Below are 23430 nucleotides of genomic sequence, written 5' to 3' on the forward strand. Positions count from 1 at the left end.
TATGGCTACATAGTATTCCATGGTGTATATGTGCCACATTTTCTTAATCCAGTATGTCACTGATGGACATTTGGGTTGATTCCAAGTCTTTGCTATTATGAATAGTGCCACAATAAACAGACATGTGCTTGTGTCTTTATAGCAGCATGACTTATAATCCTTTGGGTATACATCCAGTAATGGGATGGCTGGGTCAAATGGTATTCTAGTTCTCGATCCTTGAGGAATCGCCACACTGTTTTCCACAATGGTTGAACTAGTTTACAGTCCCACCAGCAGTGTAAAAGTGTTCCTATTTCTCCACATCCTCTCCAGCACGTCTTGTTTCCTGATTTTTTAATGATCGCCATTCTAACTGGTGTGAGATGGTATCTCATTGTGGTTTTGATTTGCATTTCTCTGATGGCGGGTGATGATGAGCATTTTTTCATGTGTCTGTTGGCTGTATGAATGTCTTCTTTTGAGAAGTGTCTGTTCATATCCTTTGCCCACTTTTTGATGGGGTTGTTTGTTTTTCTCTTCTAAATTTGATTGAGTTCTTTATAGGTTTTGGATATTAGCCCTTTGTCAGATGAGTAGATTGCAAAAATTTTCTCCCATTCTGTAGATTGCTTGTTCACTCTGATGGTAGTTTCTTTTGCTGTGCAGAAACTCTTTAGTTTAATTAGATCCCATTTGTCAATTTTGGCTCTTGCCGTTGCTTTTGGTGTTTTAGATATGAAGTCCTTGCCCATGGCTATGTCCTGAATGGTATTACCTAGGTTTTCTTCTAGGGTTTTTATGGTTTTAGGTCTAATATTTAGGTCTCTAATCCATCTTGAATTAATTTTCGTATAAGGAGTAAGGAAAGGATCCAGTTTCAGCTTTCTACTTATGGCTAGCCAATTTTCCCAGCACCATTTATTAAATAGGGAATCCTTTCCCCATTTCTTGTTTCTCTCAGGTTTGTCAAAGATCAGACGGCTGTAGATGTGTGGTATTATTTCTGAGGGCTCTATTCTGTTCCATTGGTCTATATCTCTGTTTTGGTACCAGTAGCATGCTGTTTTGGTTACTGTAGCCTTGTAGTATAGTTTGAAGTCAGGTAGCATGATGCCTCCAGCTTTGTTCTTTTGGCTTAGGATTGTCTTGGCAATGTGGGTTCTTTTTTGGTTCCATATAAACTTTGAAGCAGTTTTTTCCAATTCTGTGAAGAAACTCATTGGTAGCTTAATGGGGATGGCATTGAATCTATAAATTACCTCGGGCAGTATGGCCATTTTCACAATATGGATTCTTCCTATCCATGAGCATGGTATGTTCTTCCATTTGTTTGTGTCCTCTTTTATTTCACTGAACAGTGGTTTGTAGTTCTCCTTGAAGAGGTCCTTTACATCCCTTGTAAGTTGCATTCCTAGGTATTTTATTCTCTTTGAAGCTATTGTGAATGGGAGTTCATTCATGATTTGGCTCTCTGTCTGTTACTGGTGTATAAGAATGCTGGTGATTTTTGCACATTGATTTTGTATCCTGAGACTTTGATGAAGTTGCTTATCAGCTTAAGGAGATTTTGGGCTGAGACAATGGGGTTTTCTAAATATACAATCATGTCATCTGCAAAGAGGGACAATTTGACTTCTTCTTTTCCTAACTGAATACCCTTGATTTCTTTCTCTTGTCTGATTGCCCTAGCCAGAACTTCCAACATTATGTTGAATAGGAGTGGTGAGAGAGGGCATCCCTGTCTTGTGCCAGTTTTCAAAGGGAATGCTTCCAGTTTTTGCCCATTCAGTATGATATTGGCTGTGGGTTTGTCATAAATAGCTCTTACTATTTTGAGATACATTCCACCAATACCGAATTTATTGAGAGTTTTTAGCATGAAGGGCTGTTGAATTTTGTCAAAGGCCTTTTCTGCATCTATTGAGATAATCATGTGGTTTTTGTCTTTGGTTCTGTTTATATGCTGGATTACATTTATTGATTTGTGTATGTTGAACCAGCCTTGCATTCCAGGGAGGAAGCCCACTTGATCATGGTGGATAAACTTTTTGATGTGCTTCTGGATTCGGTTTGCCAGTATTTTATTGAGGATTTTTGCATCGATGTTCATCAGGGATATTGGTCTAAAATTCTCTTTTTTTGTTGTATCTCTGTCAGGTTTTGGTATCAGGATGATGTTGGCCTCGTAAAATGAGTTAGGGAGGATTCCCTCTTTTTCTATTGATTGAAATAGTTTCAGAAGGAATGGTACCAACTCCTCCTTGTACCTCTGGTAGAATTTGGCTGTGAATCCCTCTGGTCCTGGACTTTTTTTGGTTGGTAGGCTATTAATTATTGCTTCAATTTCAGAGCCTGCTATTGGTCTATTCAGGGATTCAACTTCTTCCTGGTTTAGTCTTGAGAGAGTGTAAGTGTCCAGGAAATTATCCATTTCTTCTAAGTTTTCTAGTTTATTTGTGTAGAGGTGTTCATAGTATTCTCTGATGGTAGTTTGTATTTCTGTGGGGTCAGTGGTGATATCCCCTTTATCATTTTTTACTACGTCTATTTGATTCTTCTCTCTTTTCTTCTTTATTAGTCTTGCTATCAGTCTATCAATTTTGTTGATCTTTTCAAAAAACCAGCTCCTGGATTCAGTGATTTTTTGAAGGGTTTTTTGTGTCTCAATCTCCTTCAGTTCTGCTCTGATCTTTGTTATTTCTTGCCTTCTGCTAACTTTTGAATGTGTTTGCTCTTGCTTCACTAGTTCTTTTAATTGTGATGTTAGGGTGTCAATTTTAGATCTTTCCTGCTTTTTCTTGTGGGCATTTAGTGCTATAAATTTCCCTCTACACACTGCTTTAAATGTGTCCTAGAGATTCTGGTATGTTGTATCTTTGTTCTCATTGGTTTCAAAGAACATCTTTATTTCTGCCTTCATTTCATTATGTACCCAGTAGTCATGCAGGAGCAGGTTGTTCAGTTTCCATGTAGTTGAGCAGTTTTGATTGAGTTTCTTAGTCCTGAGTTCTAGTTTAATTTCACTGTTGTCTGAGAGACAGTTTGTTATAATTTCTGTTCTTTTACATTTGCTGAGGAGTGCTTTCCTTCCACCTATGTGGTCAATTTTGGAATAAGTGCAATGTGGTGCTGAGAAGAATGTATATTCTGTTGATTTGGGGTGGAGAGTTCTGTAGATGTCTATTAGGTCTGTTTGGTGCAGAGATAAGTTCAATTCCTGGATATCCTTGTTAACTTTTTGTCTCGTTGATCTGTCTAATGTTGACAATGGGGTGTTAAAGTCTCCCATTATTATTGTATGGGAGTCTAAGTCTCTTTGTAAGTCTCTGAGGACTTGCTTTATGAATCTGGATGCTCCTTTATTGGGTGGATATATATTTAGGATAGTTAGCTCTTCCTGATGAATTGATCCCTTTACCATTATCTAATGGCCTTCTTTGTCTCTTTTGATCTTTGTTGGTTTAAAGTCTGTTTTATCAGCGACTAGGATTGCAACCCCTGCTTTTTTTTGTTTTCCATTTGCTTGGTAGATCTTCCTCCATCCCTTTATTTTGAGCCTATGTGTGTCTCTGCATGTGAGATGGGTCTCATGAGTATAGCAAACTGATGGGTCTTGACTCTTTATCCAATTTGCCAGTCTGTGTCTTTTAATTGGACCATTTCGTCCATTTACATTTAAGGTTAATATTGTTATGTGTGAACTTGATCCTGTCATTATGATATTAGCTGGTTATTTTACTTGCTAGTTGATGCAGTTTCTTCCTAGCATCGATGGACTTTACATTTTGAGATGTTTATCAATGGCTGGTACCTGTTGTTCCTTTCCATGTTTAGTGCTTTCTTCAGGATCTCTTGTAGGGCAGGCCTAGTGGTGACAAAATCTCTAAGCATTTGCTTGTCTGTAAAGGATTTTATTTCTCCTTCACTTATGAAACTTAGTTTGGCTGGATATGAAATTCTGGGTTTAAAATATTTTCTTTAAGAATGTTGAATATTGGCCCCCACTCTCATCTGGCTTGTAGAGTTTCTGCCGAGAGATCTGCTGTTAGTCTGATGGGCTTCCCTTTGACCATAGTATTATTCTTTAATCTCTTTGTGCTTATAAGATTGCAATCTAATATCATTACAAGTCATCCTTTCTGTTTAAAGTACAAATCCATCAGAATTAGTTCCCAGATTGTATTAATTCTTTAAGAATTAAAATAACTATTAGCAAGAGAGAAACGAAAAATCTAGGAAAAAGAACAACATAGCATATATATTGTACGCGCGCACACACACACACCCACTCACACAGGCTGGCCTGTTGACTGCTCCAGGCAATGTAGGAATGGGAAGTACGTTTTCTGTTGAGGTTAATATTTTGTGGATTTTTTTAAACCATTGTAAGAAAACCTGCAATAAACTTAAGAGTAGAAAAAATACTTTTGCTGTTAGGAAAGATAAAAGAAAGTTATCATATATTATGCTCTATAGATTGTTTCTTTTGCTGGTACCAAAAGAATTGGGCCATGTTTGAAGATCTGAATTTAATTAAGTCTACACAGAATATAGTTTAAAGGTGTGAAGACTTTGCTATTAATATGATAAATAATTTTTCTTAAGACATTGTTTATCTACAGAGAGACCACCATATTCAAGATTTAAGGTAGATTATTTTTGTTCACATCATTTTGAGCTTAGGTTTTGCTTGATACATTCACAAGAAGGGAGCCTTTAATTTATATATTCTGTAAGAATAATTAATAGCTAATTTGCAGATTAAAAAGAAAATCCTGGCCAGGTGTGGTGGCTCACGCCTGTAATCCCAGCACTTTGGGAGGCCGAGGCGGGCAAATCACGAGGTCAGGAGATCAAGACCATCTTGGCTAATACGCTGAAACTCTGTCTCTACTAAAAATGCAAAAAAATTAGCCAGACCTGGTGGCATATGCCTGTAGTCCCAGCTACTTGGGAGGCTGAGGCAGGAGAATCACTTGAATCCGGGAGGTGGAGGTTGCAGTGAGCCGAGATTATGCCACTGTACTCCATCCTAGGCAACAGAGCGAGACTCTGTCTCAAAATAAAAATTTCTTTTTTGTTTTTCCACAAAAATTATTTTCTATGTTTTCCTTGAAGGTTTTCCAAGGAAAACTTTGGAAACCATGTCATTTCCCCCTCCCTTGGATTACTTTTAATAATCTCAAGACAGCGTGGATTGGCTTGCAAAGACTAATAGTTGACTTCATGTCCCAGAAACATCAGAGAATGTTGATCATGTTGAGAGCTGCCCCTTTGTAGGCATCTACTGGGTTTCCTGGAAGTGAAAACTTGTAATTTTCAAGTATGGCATGGGAATAGTTGCTCTGAAATACATTCCAGAACTGTCAAGATTAGGTCTTCATAAGAAGTCAGGTCTGAAGAAGTCATTCATTCAAGGTGATGTTTAGTTAGTAGAAATCAGTGAAGGCAATTGCAGAGGTCAAAGATCATGACCCCACGTTCTAATGACTGGAATTGTAAATTCAGTAAATAATCATTATCATTCTTAACTATTGTCCCTCTTGATCAGAACCTAGTTCTAGGTATAAGAATAATGCTACAGCACAATCAAGTTGGGGAAGAGCCATTTTGGCCTCTCGGTCCAAGCATCCATTGTAACAAGACAACTCATTCTGATGTCCCATGATCATGAAAGGAGCCCATGGTAGGATTGAATGAACACTGGTCTCTTAGAAATACTTAGGCTGAATCATGAGGGCCAGGGCCCAAGCTTTTAGTTGGGCCTACTGCTTGAATAGGGCGGCCTTATACAACCAAAATGGCCTAGATTTCCAGCACATTTCCCTGATGCTCTGCAATATTTATCTTTTTCTTGCAAGAGCTCGTTAGCAAGATGGAAGATGTTCAGGTTACTCATGAATGTACATATTATAGACTTCTCTTTATGAGTATATGTGTCAGTTCATTTTTGTATTGCTATAAATACCTGAGGCTTGGTAATTTATAAAGTAAAGAGGTTTAATTAGCTCACAGTTCTGTAGGCTGTATAGGAAGCATGGTACTGGCATATGCTCAGTTTCTGGTAGGGCCATAGGGAGCTTTTACTCATGGCAGAAGGCCAAGGGGGAACAGGCATGGTGAGAGAGGGAGCAAGAGAGAGAAGGGGGAGGTCCCAGACTCTCTAAGCAACTAGGTCTATTGTGAACTAACTGAGTGAGAACTCAGTCATCACCAAGGGGATGGTGCTAAACCATTCATGAGAGATCTGCCCCCATCATCCAATACCTCCCACCAGGCCCCACCTCCAACATTGAAGATCACATTTCAACATGATATTTGAAAGGGACACACCTCCAAATCCTATCAGTATATGAATTATGTTGAAATATACTTTTCTGGGAGAATATAGGGGAGGTAGAGCCCGTGGTTTGCTCATAAAAATATTTCAAAAATTGTGAAAGCTATCATTAAAAATTAATTTATATATAAACCTGTACTAAATATAAGATCTTAAAAACAACATTTGTAAATAATCAAAACTCACCATTTCATAATTATTTTACTACATTTTACTAATATCTATGCTTTTGAGTTTGTGTCTGTTGTGTCTGTATGGGAGAAATATTCTATGGTGGTCTGCTATTGTCATTATATATCTTTTCTCAGTTCAGTGTATTCAGTGATGTCACCTTGGTAGCTTGAAATTAGCCATGATGGGAATAGTCACACCATGGAAACTGGTGAGCACTACAAATAAAGGCTTGATTTATTGTTTGTTGATTGCCTAGACCTTAGACAGTTCCACAGGAAATGCACATTAAACTTAATGTTTAATTGACTATAAATTGACTATAACCAGCATGGTGTGAATGGACCAAAAAATGAGGAAATACTCTTCAAGTATTCAAAAACAATTCTCTGATAGAGCAAAGAGGTCACTTCATCATTGAGAAACTATTGAAGTTCCTGTATTTATCTTCATTGTTTCACTTTCTTGTTAACCAACATTTATGTCAGGACTATACTGTGGCTCATCAATTACAGCCATAGGTTGGCTGTGAATGCAACAGTTTAGTAAAAACAAAAACATTCTGTGAGATTCAATTAGCTATATAGAATTCACAGGAACAAATATTATGTATTTTATTATTTGCAAATCATATGCTAAGAATCCTTCATATTAGTCACAATTTATAATAATTGTATGTATGTGTCCATCTATCTATGGCTATATTACTTGTTTTAAATGAGAGATGGTTGTTAAATATTTTCCAGAATACTACTCATTGCAACCTATGGATCTAACCTTGTCTGATGTCAGTACTGCCCCTAAGGGTTCTGGGCTTGGCCATTGTGATATTTTAAGTCCATGGAGATGCCACATCACTAGTGATTAAAGCCAAAGAGGTGAAGCTTGAAGACTGAAAAATAAGAGTGAATGGTGACTTAAATTGGAGGCACACACTTGAAAAGGGACAGAGAGTAAGTCAGGATGGGAAACTAGACAGTCAGAGAAAGAATGAGATGAAGGATGGAGGTGGTTCCTGAATTCTCTCATTAAAAGAAGCCCATCTGATGTGAGGCTGCCAGATGATTTATTGTTCTGGGCACACGTGTAAAGGCATGTGTATTTTATGTATATGTACATACATTCACATTTATATACATATGTATATACACGTATGTACATATATATATATGTGTAATTGTGAATCCATCTGAAGTTCAATTTTTTGTATGAAGGGAAGACCGGGCTTGATTTATTTTCTGAAAGTCTACCAAATTTTATTAGCATGTTCATCAGTAAAATACATTTTTAGTGAGAGAGACACTTGAAAAACAGTGGCTTAAACCAGAGGCTCTCAGACTTTTAAGTAAGCATCAGAATCTCCTGGAGGACTTGTTAAAACCCAGATTGCTGGACTGCTTCTCCAGAGTTTTTGGTTCAGTAGGTCTGGAATGGGGCCAAAGAATCTGGATTTCTAACAAGTTCCCAGATGATACCAATGCTGCTGGTCTGAGAACTACCTTCAGAATTACTGGTTTCAACAAATAAAGGATTGATGAATATCAGTGGTGATATGGTTTGGCTCTGTGTCATGGGAGAGACCCAGTGGGAGGGAATTGAACCATGGGGGCAGGTCTTTCCCTTGCTGTTTTCATAATAGTGATTAAGTCTCACGAGATCTGATGGTTTTATAAAGGGGAGTCCCCTGCACATGCTCTCTTGCCTGCTGTCATGTAAAACATGACTTTTCTCCTCCTTTGCCTTCCACCATGATTGTGAGGTCTTGCCAGCCATGTGGAACTGTGAGTCCACTAAATGCTTTTTTCTTTATAAATTACCCAGTCTCAGGGATGTCTTTATTAGCAGCATGAAAATGGACTAATACAAATGGATATAAAAAACTGACTGTCTAGAGGTAGGCCATGCAGGGTGTGGTGGTTGTGTGATACTTCGGGAACCTCTTGTCCTTGACTTTTTCTCCCCAATAATCCTGAAAGTGTGGCTTTAGGCCTCATGGTCTTACGTGGCTCCTGCAATTTCATGTTTCTTTCAAGAAGAAGAGGAACAGCCTCCCCCTAAACTCCCCTCCCCTTCCAATTCTTCAGCCCCCATCCGGGGATTTCTGCTTACAGGGTTTTGGCTAGAACTGTGACACATAGCGACTTTTACCTTTAATAATGACTTGAAAATATAGATTATTTTTGCTTTTCATTTTCTTAAACTAGATACATTTCTACTGAAAACAAAACTGGACATGGTAGACATTTATGTGTTCTTAGTAATTTCAGTGGCAGTGTTTCTAGTGTCTCATCATTAAGATGTTGGCTTCTCATATAGACAAAGATTCTCTTTTGACCAAATTCTGCTTAGGCCCCTGTGAACTCTTTCAGCTAGGCCTCAGTTTTTGGATTTTCATGTTCATCTCTGCATTGTACAGTTTTAGCAAGAATCCTGCCAAGTCAGTTTAACTAAAATCCCCCACCATCAATATCTGATCACCTTCAATATCTAATGGAGTTCCTTCCTCATCCTCCACCATCCGCATGGTGATATCTGAATACCTTGGCCTGCCTTGACAAGAATTCTGTTAAGTTTGTTCGGCCAGGATCCCCTCTTACCCCTGATGTATTCTCTTACTAGCGTTCCATCCGCTGACCCACACTCTGCTCCTTGGCTGTAGATTCCCACTTGCTCATTCTATATTTGGAATTAAGCCCAGTTCTGTATTGAAGTCTCATTTCCTGCATTGTAATAGTCCTGAATAAGATCTGTTTTTATTGCTTTAACTACTATCCAGCTCTGTTTTTTCGTTGACAATATTAAGGAGATATCTTACTTTCCTTTCTCACTAATAAAAGGATATCAAGGCCAGGCATGTTGGCTCATGCCTGTAATCCCAGCATTTTGGGAGGCATAGGTGGGTGGATCACCTGAGGTTAGGAGATCGAGACCAGACTGACCAACATGGTGAAGCCCCATCTCTACTAAAAATACAAAATTAGCTGGGTGTGGTGGTGCATGCCTGTAATCCCAGCTACTCGGGAGGCTGAGGCAGGATAATTGCTTGAACACAGGAGGCGGAGGTTGCAGTGAGCTGAGATTGCGCCATTGCACTCTAGCCTGGACAACAAGGGCAAATAAAACTCCATCTCAAAAACAAACAAACAAAAAACAAAGGCTATCAAGAATAGGTTCTTTAAATGTGATTATATGCTTTTCTTATTTCATGTATTTATGTAGCTGGACTCATTGCATTGGTACATGTCGTAATAATAGATTATCATTGTATTTATATATGATTACTTTCTTATGATGTATTCAATTTTATTGCATATATTTTGTTCAGATTTTTATACTGTTTTTCATTAATTAAATTGATATGTAGTTGACTTCAGAGTTATATTTAATAGTTTTATATCAGAGTTATTCTAGCTTTACCAAAAAATAGCTATTAAGTGTGTAGTGTGTCCCTGGGAATCTACTAAGCTGAGGTTTATATGCATTATCCCTTTTAAGTTTCACAGCAATTTTATGAAATCTATGCCTTAATTGTTATTCTGTTTTAGATAAGAATATTGAGTTTGAGAGAGCTTGTCTAAGGCCATTGATCTAGATATTCTAAGGCTGTTATTCCCTAGATTGATTTTTAATTTATTTGTTTCACTAGGAAGCCTTCCATCTTTTGTTGCGTTGTAGAATAGTTTGTCGTGTGGAAATTATTGATTTCTCAGATGATTTAAATAATTTATAATATAAATCCAGGTATTTATTATCTGATTCTGTAGTCATTTGAGGAATTTTTTAATGATAATTTAGCATTTTATTTACAGTTGAACTAGATTTTCAATGTCTTCCTTGTCATTGAAATTGTCAAATTTATTAGCATAGAGTTGAACACAAAATACACACATAAAAATCACCTCCGTAGTTGTCACAATCTCTTTCTATTAAAATTATTAAATTATTATAATTACATTATATTTTCCTCAAAGAACTAGACTATGGCTTTATCTATCAATTTTCTCTATGTTCTAATTCACTGTATTATAAATATAGGATCATTACTTTCTACCTCCTGCCTACCTTAAATACTATTATAGTTGTTTCTTCCTAATATCTTAAAATAATTAGCTATGGCTTAGTATATTTTGTGTTTCTGTAACAGAATAGCTGATACTGGGTAATTGATAAAGGAAAGAGATGGGTCAGGCATGATGGGTCATGTCTGTAATCCCAGCACTTTGGGAGGCCAAGAGGAGGGGATAACTTGAGGCCAGAAATTCAAGACTGGCCTGGCTAACATGGCAAAACCCCATCTGTACTAAAAATACAAAAATTAGTCAGCCATGGTGGTGTACCCCTGTAATCCCAGCAGCTACTTGGGCGGCTGAGGCATAAGAATTGCTTGAACCCAGGAGACAGAGGTTGCAGTGAGCTGAGATTACACCACTGCACTCCAGCTTGGGCAGCAGAGTGAGAGTCGCATCTCAAAAAAAGAAAAAGAAAAGAAAAGAGATGTATTTGGCTTACAGTTCTGGTGACTGCAAAGTCCAAGGTTGGACGGTTGCATCTGTTGAGGGTCTCATGATTTTTCCACTCATGGTGGAAAGTGGAAGAGGAGTGGGCGTATGAAATAGAACACATGGTGAAAGAGGAAACAAGAGAGATAAACCGAGAAAGCCAGATTCTTTCTCAGCAACCCACTCCCAAAGGAATTTATCCATTCTTGAGAGAGAGTGAGAACTCATTCACCCATGAGAGGGTATTAATCCATTTACAAGGGATATACTTCTGTGATCCAGACACTAGGCCCCACTTCCCAACGTTGCCACATTGGGGATCAAATTTCTACATGAGATTCTGCTGGGACAAACCACATTCAAACCATAGTAATCTAGTTTCTCTATATATTTTATTATTTTAAAAAATTGATGCAAGTTTTTGAGTCTATCCATGTATTTTCAAATATGGCTACAGTTTGAATTCCTTACCTTTTTGTATATGTTAGTTTCCTTTTCATTGTTCTCTGTTAGTCTCTCATTTTGCATTTGATTTCTTGTTTAGTCAACAGTTATTTAAAAGAAATTATTGAAGTTAGTAAAGGGCTATGAATATTTGTCTGATTTTTTACTATTAACTTTTAGTTATTTTTTGTTTTGTTTTGTTTTATGTTATGATTAGAGAAAACCAGTACAATTTTCATTTTCTAAGTTTACTGAGGTTTTGTTTCTAGAAAATGATGAAATTATATTTTTCAAGGACGTTGTAAAAAAAGACTATATGTGTTTGTCATAGATAAAACTATGTTATATAACTTAGTTTTCTAAATGAATTTGTCAATTAAATATTTTCCACTTGATATTTCATAGACTTATAGTAGTTTATTAAGAATTCCAGTAGAGCCTATTTCTGTCCATTTCTTCTATTTCTGTCAGTATGAACTTTTTATATTATTGTAACCTGACAAAATTTTATAACTCTTATCTCTCCTTTTAGTCTTCTACATTCATTTTCTTTAACTCATATATGCTTTTATTCCTGCGTGGGTGTTTTCTTGTCAATAGTAGTATCACTCTTATACTTTTTAAATCTTTAAAAACATTTGTTGAAAATATTGTTGGCTATCTCATTTTCTTCATTTTCTTAAGGTTTTTGCTTACTTTATTTTCAATATTATTCGTGTAAGCAACAGTTATTTGGATTTTTATAAAGTTAAATCTAAACGTTTTGTTTTTCTTAATAGGGATTTTTTTTTTTTTTTTTTGGAATGGGATCTTACCGTGATGCCCAAGCTGGTCTGGAACAGAGATCTTTCCTCAGCCTCCCAAGTAACTGGGATTATAGGTATGTGTGACTGCATGTGGCAATAAGAAATTTTAATCCATATACATTAATTATCATAAGTAATCTTTTAAATCTACTTTTGAGATTTTGTTTTATTTTTCTAAGTTTATTCTTCTTGTTCTTTATTAATCTGCCTTTTACTAGATGAACTATATATTTTTCAGTTGTATTTGTTTCAGGCATTTGGAAGATACAGTCCCACTTTTAGTTCTTTCAGTTTCTTTTATTCAGAGTTATTTTTTAGTTAAAATGTGAGCATATGTAAAGCTTTAATTATTCATTCAGCAAGCATTTCTGATTGGATTTTGTAAGCGAGACACTATTGTAGGCCATGAGATAGCATGGTTGGCAAATAAATAAATTCAAATTCATTGGTTTTGGCAATGATTTCTTGGATATGACACCAAAAGCACAGGCAAAGAAAATGAAAACAGACAAGTGGAACTACAACAAACTGAAAAGCTTCTACACAGCAAAGGAAACAATAAAGAGAATGACAAGTCGGTCTGTGGAATGGGAGAAAATATTTACAAATTACATATCTGATAAAGGGTTAATATCCAAAATATATAAGGAACTCCTACAACTCAATAAGGGAAAAACAAGCAACCCAATTTAAAAATTGGCAAAGGACTTGAATAGACATTAATTCAGTCAAGACATACAAATGACCAATGGGCATATAAAAAAATACTCATCCCTAATTGTTAGGGAAATACAAATCAAACTACAATGAGATATCATCTCACATCAGTTAAGATGGCTATTATAAAAACAAAAACAAAACAAAACAAGATAACAACTGTTGATTAGAGTGTGGAGAAAAGGAACGCTTGTACACTGTTGGTAAGAATGTAAATTGGTAACAATCACTATGGAAAACAGTGTGGAGGTCCCTTGAAAAATTAAATATAGAACTATCATATCATCCAGCAATCACACTTCTAGGTGTATACCCCAAATAATTAAAATTATGATTTTGAAGAAATATCTGTACTCCCATGTTCATTGCAACATTATTTACAATATCAAAGACACAGAAACAACCTAAATGCCCATCAACAAATTAATGGATAAAGAAAATGTGGTTTATATATACAGTGAAATATTATTCAATATTAAAAAAGAAGAAACTTCTGGCTGGGTGTGGTGGCTCATGCAGTCACAGCACTTTGGGAGGTTGAGGCAGGTGGATCACCTGAGGACAGGAGTTTGAGACCAGCCTGGCTAACATAGTGAAACCCCATCTCTACTAAAAATGCAATAATTAAGCCAGGCGCAGTGGTGGGTTCCTGTAATCCCAGCTACTTGGGAGGCTGAAACAGGAGAATTGCTTGAACCTGGGTGGTGGAAGTTGCAGTGAGCTGAGATTGCACCATTGTACTCCAGCCTGGATGACAAGAATGAAACTTCATCTCAAAAAAAAAAAAAAAAAAGGAAGAAGAAGAAGAAACTTCTAACATTTGCAACAACCAACTACATGGATGAACCTGGAGAACACTGGAGTAAGTGAAATAAGTCAGGCATAGAAGGACAAATACTGCAAGATTTTATGTATATGAGGTACCTAAATTAGTCAGATTCACTGAAGCAGAGAACAGAACAGTGGTTACCAGGAGAAGGGAGAAATGGGGGGGTTGTTCAATTGGTATGAAGATTCAGTTATGCCAGATAAATTAGTTCTAGACATCTGCTATACAGCATAATGCCTATAATCAACAATGCTGTATTGTGTACCTTAAAATTTGTGAGAAGGGTAAATCTCATGTTAAATGTTCTTACCACAAAACCAAACCAAAACAAAAAACAAAGAGACACAAATAAACTTTTGTGGGTGATGGATATGTCTATTGTCTTTATTGTGGTGGTGATTTCATGGGTGTATGCATATATCCAAACTCATCAAATTTCATACATTAAATATATGCCATTTTTATATATCAACTATATCTCAATAAAGATGTTTTCTAAAAAGACTATTAAATACGTCTTTTCAAATTACAATCATGTAAAGTATTATAAGGAGAAGTACATAGTATCATAAGGTTGAATAAGAGGAGAAAAGTTGACTCAGACATGGAGGCCAGGCAGGCCTTGGCCCTTTAATTGTCCATCTTGTTGCTTGACTTGGCATAAAACTTTGTAACTATTTAGGGGTCATGGGCCCTGTTGAGTTTTCAGGTTGGCTAAGGCTTGGTAGCAACAACGCAGTGACTTTTGTCTTAAAAGAAAGCATTATTTCATTTATATACATCCGATTATCTTCCAAGTGACCGAGGCCAAAAGATAGCTTTCTTTACAACGATTCTGAGACTGTTTTTTTTTTTCGCTTTGAAATGTGAATAGAAGCAAACAAATAATCCATCATCAACAACAACAGCAAAATCTATTTTTCAAAAAAGCATTTTATGACTTTTCTGAAATCTAATGCACTTTTGTACAGTTAAGAATTTAATATTCTGTCTTTCATTCTCAGCAAAACCTCTTGAAAAGGTGATAAATTTGTCCCTGATTTTGATAAAATGACTTTAATTGCAGGAGACAGTATTCATGTAGGATGCAGACATCCCCTTAATGTCAGTGTAGTCTGGTAGAGAGCATAACGAGGCTCAGTACCGCGTGTATAGCTTTCATCTTCACCCTAGAAGCAAAATTAAACAAGTAGTTCATCATTTCAGGCACTCCATCTGTACCTTAGGTACCAACATGTTTTGTTCAATTGAATTTTTACTCAACAAATAAACATTTTACCATTTCGAATGTACTGGCAGCCTTTAGAATTTTCAAAAAGTGTTCATAAACTAGGAGTTTTTCTTGGATGTCATCAGTGTGAATATACAGGATAAAAACCAGGAATCTGGCAGCACAGAGGAATATTAGGATCAAATTACATCCTGAAGATAAAGGGAATAATTGTCAATTCATCTATATCCTACTTCAAAACATAAGAAGACCAACATTTCTGGACTGGATAAAATCATTTGTCAGAGGTGTTGCCTTACTTTTTCCCCTCTTCTCCAAGACACAACCGGTTCCATCATTTCCAGGGTACCTGGCTTTACCATGGTCCCCATAGCTGTGAGGATCTTCTTTTTGTTTGGATTTGAGATAAGCAAATTTGGAAGATGCTTTTAGATAAGGATTGTGTATTAGAAACTAATTCAACTTTGCTAAAATTATCTAGTCTGCACAGTGAACCTCCTTTTTCACACAGATTTGTGCTGATGTATTCTTAGGATATACAATTGTAAGGTCAACTTTACAATCATTGTGTTTCATAACACATAACAGTGTGATGCATTTCCTTGAATGCCTTTACATTGGTCTTGAAACCGTCTTGAGCCAGGAATCAGCAATCTGTCCTACCCCCCAAAATGAAAGTAACTTTAAAACCACTAGCAAAGAAAGCCTATTTCTGTGTCTTTTTCTTCTCTTTCTTTACTCTATTTTTTCTTAGCAATTGGCCTATTTATCTCAAATTGTGTTCTCCACTTAGCAAAACAAAACAAAACAAAAAAATTTTATCTGTAAAACCACTGCATGGGAGAAGTATAAATCAGAGCAGTGAGACAAGAAACAGGCGTGTTGAGGATTGCTGGCACCATTCTTTCTGCAGTTGTACTATCTTTAACATGAGAAAGAAAAAAAAGTGCTACTGGAGACCAAGTTCCATCAAAATAATGGAAAAAACCAAAAAAGCAGAAAATCTTGAAATTCATGAGATGTATAATCTAAATTAGGAGACAGGCAGAGGGAATTCCTAGGACAATTAGGAGGCGATGGCGCAAGATATTAGTGGTGCAATTTATTTCTACTCCAGATAAAAGCAGAATGAAAGTTCTCAGAAGGGAAGTCTTCAAAAATAAAACACAAAAACAGAGAACTTATGTCTGATGAAATATTATTCTGACAACTGGCAAGTGTGCGAAAAATTAGCAATAAATATAAGTAAAAATGAAATAAATGAAAACAGGCAGGAATCAGAGATGTCAGGTGGCCTAGACAGGGATTCCCAATTGTGGCAAAGTGAAGAGGCTGGCAAATATTCTCCCACTAATATAAGTATGAAACTGGACACATTTAAATATAAACAGACAAACCACACATATTTCAGGGCTCTGGAAATTAAACAAATACAAACAACAAATTGAGAATTTACTAATTAAAAAAAAAAATCACTCTACTTCAGTTAAGCACGATGGAAGTCTGTGCCATTCTTGCCTGGGGCGATTCCCGTCCAATCCTTCAGTCATTTGGCATGATAGTTCTGTCCGGTGGGGCTGGTCATAAAATTATTAATAGCAGCTTTGCTGCTGTAGAGGCAGACTTGATTTGGAGTGCAGAGCAAAAAACTCCCGTATCCAAATAGGAAAAGAATAATGAAAGCCATAATACTGCAATAAAAGACTGAAGTTGTTATCCTTGGTGGGGTGAACAGCAGAACCAATGGCACCATGGAAGAGCTAGCTGAGGTCTTCATAACACATCACTGGCAGACTGGGAGGCCTTGCATATGTACAGAGGAGACCTGTAAGGACACTACAGGAAGTAAAAGCCTGATATGTGGATGTGCTGCCATCACACAAACAGATCTATCAATGGGGTATAAGCCCTACTGGCTCAAGGTGCCAGAGCACAACATCTGGCCAGTCTTGGGGTGACCACTAAGCTATACATACTCTGTTGATTCCCAATCTAGTCTGACGGAGAAAAAATGAGAGAAGACACAAACTATTATAGCAAATTCAAGAATAAAAGAGAACACATCACTACCACCCCTCAAAAATTAAAATAATTGTAAGAAAATATTATCAACGATTAAAATTTTGAATAAAGCCCTGGAAGAAATGAGGGAATATGCCATGTAGATATCTGGAGAAAGAGCATTCCAGGAAAGAAATAGCAAGTGCAAAGGCCCTGGTCAGAAGCCTACTTGGTGGGTTGAAAAACAGTGATCGGACTCTTTGGCTAAAGCAGAGAGAAACAAGAGAGCGTAACAGAAGATGAGGTCAGAAACAGGAAAGAATCTGGAACCCAGATCACATGAGGCCTTATAAACTTTGGAAAAAGGTTAGCAGTTTTTAAAAAGTGAAACATAAACTTATTGTACAACTCAGAAATTCCATGCCTAGATATCTACCCAAGGGAAATGAAATCATAAGTCCACACAAAACTTGTACATATATGTTCACGGCAGCAATATTTCTAGTAGCCAAAAAGTGGAAACAATTCATCAGCTGGTGAAAGGATTAACAAAGTGTTGTATATCTATAAAGTAGAATACAATTCATCAATAAAAAGATACAGACTACAGATACATGCAATGACATAATGAATCTCAAAATATTATGCTAAGTGAAAGAAGCCAGATGCAAGAGACTATGTATTGCATGATTCCATTTATATGAAGTTTCCAGAAAAGGCAAATTTATAGAGACAGAAAACAGATGAGTGGTTGCCTGGGGCTGGGAGTGGAAGTGAAGATTGACTGCAAACAGGCACAAGGGAGCTTTTTTGGGGTGATGGAAATGTTTCAAAGCTGGTTTGTGATGGTAGTTGCATTACTCTGTACATTTACCAAAGTTCACTGAATTGTATACTTATGATGGGCGCATTTTATGGTGTATAACTTGTACCTCAATCAAAAAAAGATGGTAATAATTAACTTTGGTGAAAATATAAGAAAGGAAGTGTAATCATAGTACAGTGCTCAGCTGTGAGTAATATTTACACAGACTTAACTGAATATTGATTTAATCAAAAAATGACTACAACTGAATTGGAATCATAGAGGAGGGAAAGTAGAGGCAATGGGAGCCTAAGAGAGTAAAATGCTAAACTACCATAATAGGAAGTAATTAGATAATGCTCAACATTCATGTATCTAAGAATAGCAAATACACATACTATTTAAACATATAAAGTTAGATAAATGTCAAAAGAAACAGCCGAAAGAATCAAAGTGACTGCTTCTGAAATTACCAACCTGGGAGTAGAAAAAAGTGGGTGGGAAATAGATTATTTCATGTTATAAACCTTTTAGCACAATTTGAAATTTTAAAGCATATGAATTTAATTACGACTTTAAACATGCAAGCTTCCTTATTTTTTTTCTCTCTTCTCTGTTTTTCTTTCCTCTGCTTTCTGGGAGATTTTTCTAACTTTTTTCTAAATTTTATTTCCTAGTAAATCTATTAAGTTAAAAAAATTAATGCTCTCATGTTTTCAATTCCATACTCTTTCTTTTGTTCTTTGAATGCTCCTTTTTATAGCATCTTATCAATGCTCTTCTTTCTCTAGGATTATTGTGTTTTTCTCAAGTTTTTTTTCCCCCCTGCAGTCTTTGTTTCCTTTGCATGTTTTTTTTTTTTTTCTTTCTCTTTTTGGTTTCAATTATTCACATTATAAGGTTTTCTCTGCTGTCTGTGGATCTTGGTAGCTCACTTATGTTTAAGAGTATCAACCTAAGATTAATATCCGCAGAATAAACTCCTGGTGTTCTGCCTGGTGATGGGGGAGAATTTGCCCAACTTCACAGAGTAGAAGAGGGGATTTGGTGTTTGTTCCTTAAACTGCTCTTAACCAATTTTCCTTATGTTAGTACCCCATTTCTGGGAGCACTTAGTCCTGATATCTGAGCCTTTGGAGGAGTCTGTGAACACATTCAGGCTTCCCACATTACTGGATTAGGATTCATCTTCTTCCAGTTTCCTGTTAGTTACCACTGGTTCATCTGCTTCCCCTTTCCACAAATGTAGTTGAAGTTGTATCCTCTTCTGCTCTACTAATACTTTGAGATTTAGGTCTTTAAAAGCAAAAATCCCTTTATTGCCATTTTTAGTGGAAAGGAGAAAAATTATAGGCATATGTTCAATCTTCCATTTTATCTGCATAACTGACATAGATATTTTGACTGCAGGATCATTTTTGATGTTGCATAAACAAAGAAACAATTAAAATCTTGATTTCCAAGGAAAATTGGTAAGTGATATTTGAAATGGACATCCGTACCTTGGACCAGAGCATGTCAACTTCTGGGAAAGACATGAGATTGATAAAAATTAAGTCTGAGGATAAGGGAGGTTGGGACGGGCTAGGGTTGGCACATATAGTAGGCGATGAGGTGGGTGTCAGACAACGTGCAGAAAAAAATCGTACCAAACCCAGACTCATATGTCTACTCAATAACAACTTTTTTTTTTCAGAACCAGTCTAAGCAAAATATTTGCTTATTTTCTAGTGTCCTACATAATATGCATATCAAATCCTCTCATTTCTTTGTTAAAGTAGCAGTAATCATGCTCATTTAATTTTAAATAATACGTGCATTTATCAGCTTAATGATGGCACGTATTTTTCTGTTGGAAAATTTAAAGGAATCTTCTGCTTTTGGTAGTGTTGTTGATTACAATTCCCGAAGCAGAGTGTGAATAATTCAGAAATGCATTTCTTAACTCCTATTGATCATATGAATAGGGGAAATTTTCCCCAAGTCAAAAGTATCTTATTTTTTCTTCAACCAGAGGTGTTATCAATTTGTTTCATTTTACATAAAGTTCTAATTTTGATTGAGTATTTATTATAAAATGACTGTAAGGGAAGAGATATTTGTGTTACATTATAATCTTATTCTCAGTTCCCGGTTGTCCAGGATATTGTCACATCTCTTTTCCTATCAGATCTTTTAGTATTCAATATTATACATATATTTAATTGAATTATTTAGGCTATTGTATAATAATCATTTAAGAGCTATTTTCATGTCTTTAAAAGTTAAATCAGTTATGACACTTAAAAATTATTGTTAGTTCTAAAAGTAATATATACTTGTAAAAAATTTATGTCATATCAGAATGAAAAAGTAAGGAGTGAAAGTGTCCCTTAATTGGAGTGGTTATGTCTGCTAAGCATCTTCCTTGCTAAAATAATAATATGCTAGTAACAAAGCAGTGATTTTACATTCTGACAGACTAACTTGGATGTTAAAATAGCCAAGACAATAGTCTCTTTAGTCATTATGCGGGGATCGACAAGTTTGTCTTAAATTGCACTGTGCATTTGATTAGTGTTACTGTTGAATCTTGAGAGGAATGGTATCTGGATGCAAATGGAAAAAGAAAAGCCTTGGAAGTGGTGAAGGAAGAGAAAGATGTTGACTGATTAGAAAATAATTGCTTTGGAGAATAGAGGTGGATTTCTGGTAAATGCACCCAGACACCTTTGGGTTGGGTGTGCTAGGTGATGTAAGTCAAAACCTTTTCTACCTTTCAGGTACCTGTTCTTAATGTTCTGATTCACAGATTAAAGTCTGAGGAAGTCAGGAATGTACTTCTTAACTCATCCTTATTGTTTGCAGAGAGATTGGAAATCCCTTGAAGAGTAGGATGTGCTCTTTTGCCTTCAGTCAATGTAGTTGCCAGATTTTGTCTTTTTATAAATCCTTGTCATGAGGTTAAGAACAGAATTTAAATGGAAACTTGTAGGATATTTAAACAGACAGGAGACTCAAATACACTGTGTTTGTCTTATTTCTGCTGTCATTTATATTCTACAGCTTTCATATGATAGTTGATTATGGCATAGGAAACATGGTGCTATGGTTTCCAGAGCAAAACTTTATAGGACTATATTTTTATTAGGGAGGAGTAGGTGGTTCAAAGGAAAGAGGATTGGACTTCAGAAAATATAATTTGAGTTCCAATCTGTCACTCACTAGTTGTGTAAAATGGTTCTAAGTTACTTAACTTCTCTGAGCTTCAGTTTCTTCATCTGCAAAACGAGATGATGCCTGCTGCTTGGGGTTGTTGCAAAACTTAAAGACATGCTATTTGGGAAAGTGCAACATCAACTGTGTAATGGTGAACAAAGAGAAGTGTGGTCCTTGCCTTCACGGAGCTTGCTATCAGGAGGGACAGTCAGTATTAGATAATCAATATCACCAGCAAATGTAAAACTGCATCTGTGACATGCTACTATACTCCATATCCCACCTTCCAAAAAATCCTATTGTCTCTGTCTCTGTCTTCATTATATAGGGAATCCTCACTTTGTGGTTGATAGGCTTGAATTTCAGTTACCACAGTTTAGTTAAACAATGCCAGCTCACCGACAACATGGTTCAAATTTCAGTTACCACAATATATTAACTGAGTAATACTAGCTCTTCAGCTCATAAATCTCTACAAAAATAATAGCTGCTCATCATAATCAATGATCAATCATGTGACTTCTTTCAGAGCTTGTCAGTGACTCATCATAGCACATCTCTTATTCCCAGCAAAGTATGCAGTTGTGTTGACTCCTTGTCTCTTAGTGACAAATACATATGACATTTCACAAAAATGGATAATTGAAAGAAGAAATTGACCCATAAAGATGAAAGTGTGGCAAAAAAAAAAAAAAAAAACCAAAATGATAATAATGGTGGAAGTGAAATGCAAATCAAATGTAAATGGAGTTATAGAAGAAATACTTATCCGTGGCAATGTAAGTGCTACCATACTTCAAGAGACTCTAGATTTGTAGCCAGAAGGACTGTGTTCAGATGGACTTACCAACAAAAATGAAGAAAGTAGTTGCACTAAAAAGGATGAAGATGCCCCAGAGGAAATTACAGAGAAATTAACTGCACATTAAAGACAGTCAGAAGTATTTCATGATGTTGAAAGTACAAACATTAAATGGTGGAAGTTGATGCAAATTTAAATAGAAGTATAATAATTCACCAAGGTATATAGGAAAGAGGCTTGCTCATTATTGTAAATTATATGGCAATTTTAAAAAGGCAAGAACTGTTCAAAGCACTCTTCATACGTGTTTTATTTTTTACAAAGAAACAAAACACTATTTTTCTAGTGTTTCAAATTACTGTGTTCTAAATAAACAATAGTTTTAGTAGTTTTTAGTATTTCATTTCCCTATATATTTTAACTGACAGAGTTTTTAATGTTTTGAGAAAAATTTTAAAGGTTGTAGAATAATCACAATTATTCCTATTGATTATTAGGATGAGATTATTGATTATTAAGTTGCACAGTCATATTTACTGTTCTGCAGCATATTCAAAGATTGCCTGAATATATTAAAAAAATTTGACCATCATCATCTCATGCTTGGATTATTGCGATAGTCATCTGAACTGTTTTTTTTTCTGCTTCTTGCCTTGTTCTCCTGAAGCTTATCCTTAACGCAGAAGCCAGAGTCATCCTGAGAAACATATGCTAGATCACGTCATGCTTCCACTACTGGTTTCTGATCTCACTCAGATTAGAAGCCACCATTCTTTCTTTTATAAGGCCTCATGTGATCTGGGTTCCAGATTCTTTCCTGTTTCTGACCTCATCTTCTGTTACGCTCTCTTGTTTCTCTCTGCTTTAGCCAAAGAGTCCGATCACTGTTTTTCAACCTACCAAGTAGGCTTCTGACCAGGGCCTTTGCACTTGCTATTTCTTTCCTGGAATGCTCTTTCTCCAGATATCTACATGGCATATTCCCTCATTTCTTCCAGAGCTTTATTCAAAAGTCACCTTCCCCATGTGATTATTTCCCTGGCTACCCAATATCTGAAGTTTTAGCCCTTCCTTTCTCATCCCTCTTTTCTTCTTTATTTTTATCTTTCCCTTAGTAAGTATCACTACCACTGTATTTTTCACATTTTAATCTTGCTTATATTTATTTCCTTCACTGCAATGTAAATAGAAGGAAGAGAGGGATCTTCTTTTTGTTTTTGTTCTCTGTGACATATCCTCAGTGCCTACCACAGTGCCTTACATGTGGTATGTGGCCTCTGAATATCTGCTAAATTAATGTGGAGTACATGATTGAAAGTCTACACTTTCAACAGTTTTCAGAAACAAAATTATTTCTGGATCATAAAGGAACTATTGTATGATATTTCACAAGTAAATTAATATTTTTATCATCTGGATATTAAATTTTACAAGTAGATAAAAACAACTAAATACAGCTTTGTCTTCCATGACAAACATATTATCATTTAGTTTCCTAAATGGTAGTAAAGTAGGGATGTTTGTTTGTGTCGTTGGCATTGAGAGCTATGGAGTTATACAAAAGATGCCATTCATCAAAGTCCTGAAGGAAATATTCAGTTGCAT

At 36.0% G+C, this 23430-nt stretch overlaps 1 long non-coding RNA gene across 1 annotated transcript in view; it reads left to right on the plus strand.

Moving 5' to 3' along the window:
* Positions 1-12167: 12167 nt before the first annotated feature.
* The window catches only part of LOC106992994 (uncharacterized), a 118654-nt gene continuing 107391 nt past the window's right edge, over positions 12168-23430 (plus strand). The window contains exon 1 of the long non-coding RNA XR_013402443.1: positions 12168-12316. This is a non-coding gene — a long non-coding RNA (uncharacterized LOC106992994). The remainder of the gene's footprint in view (positions 12317-23430) is intronic.

This window comes from Macaca mulatta, chromosome 13 (assembly GCF_049350105.2).
Source record: "Macaca mulatta isolate MMU2019108-1 chromosome 13, T2T-MMU8v2.0, whole genome shotgun sequence".
NCBI lineage: Eukaryota > Metazoa > Chordata > Mammalia > Primates > Cercopithecidae > Macaca > Macaca mulatta.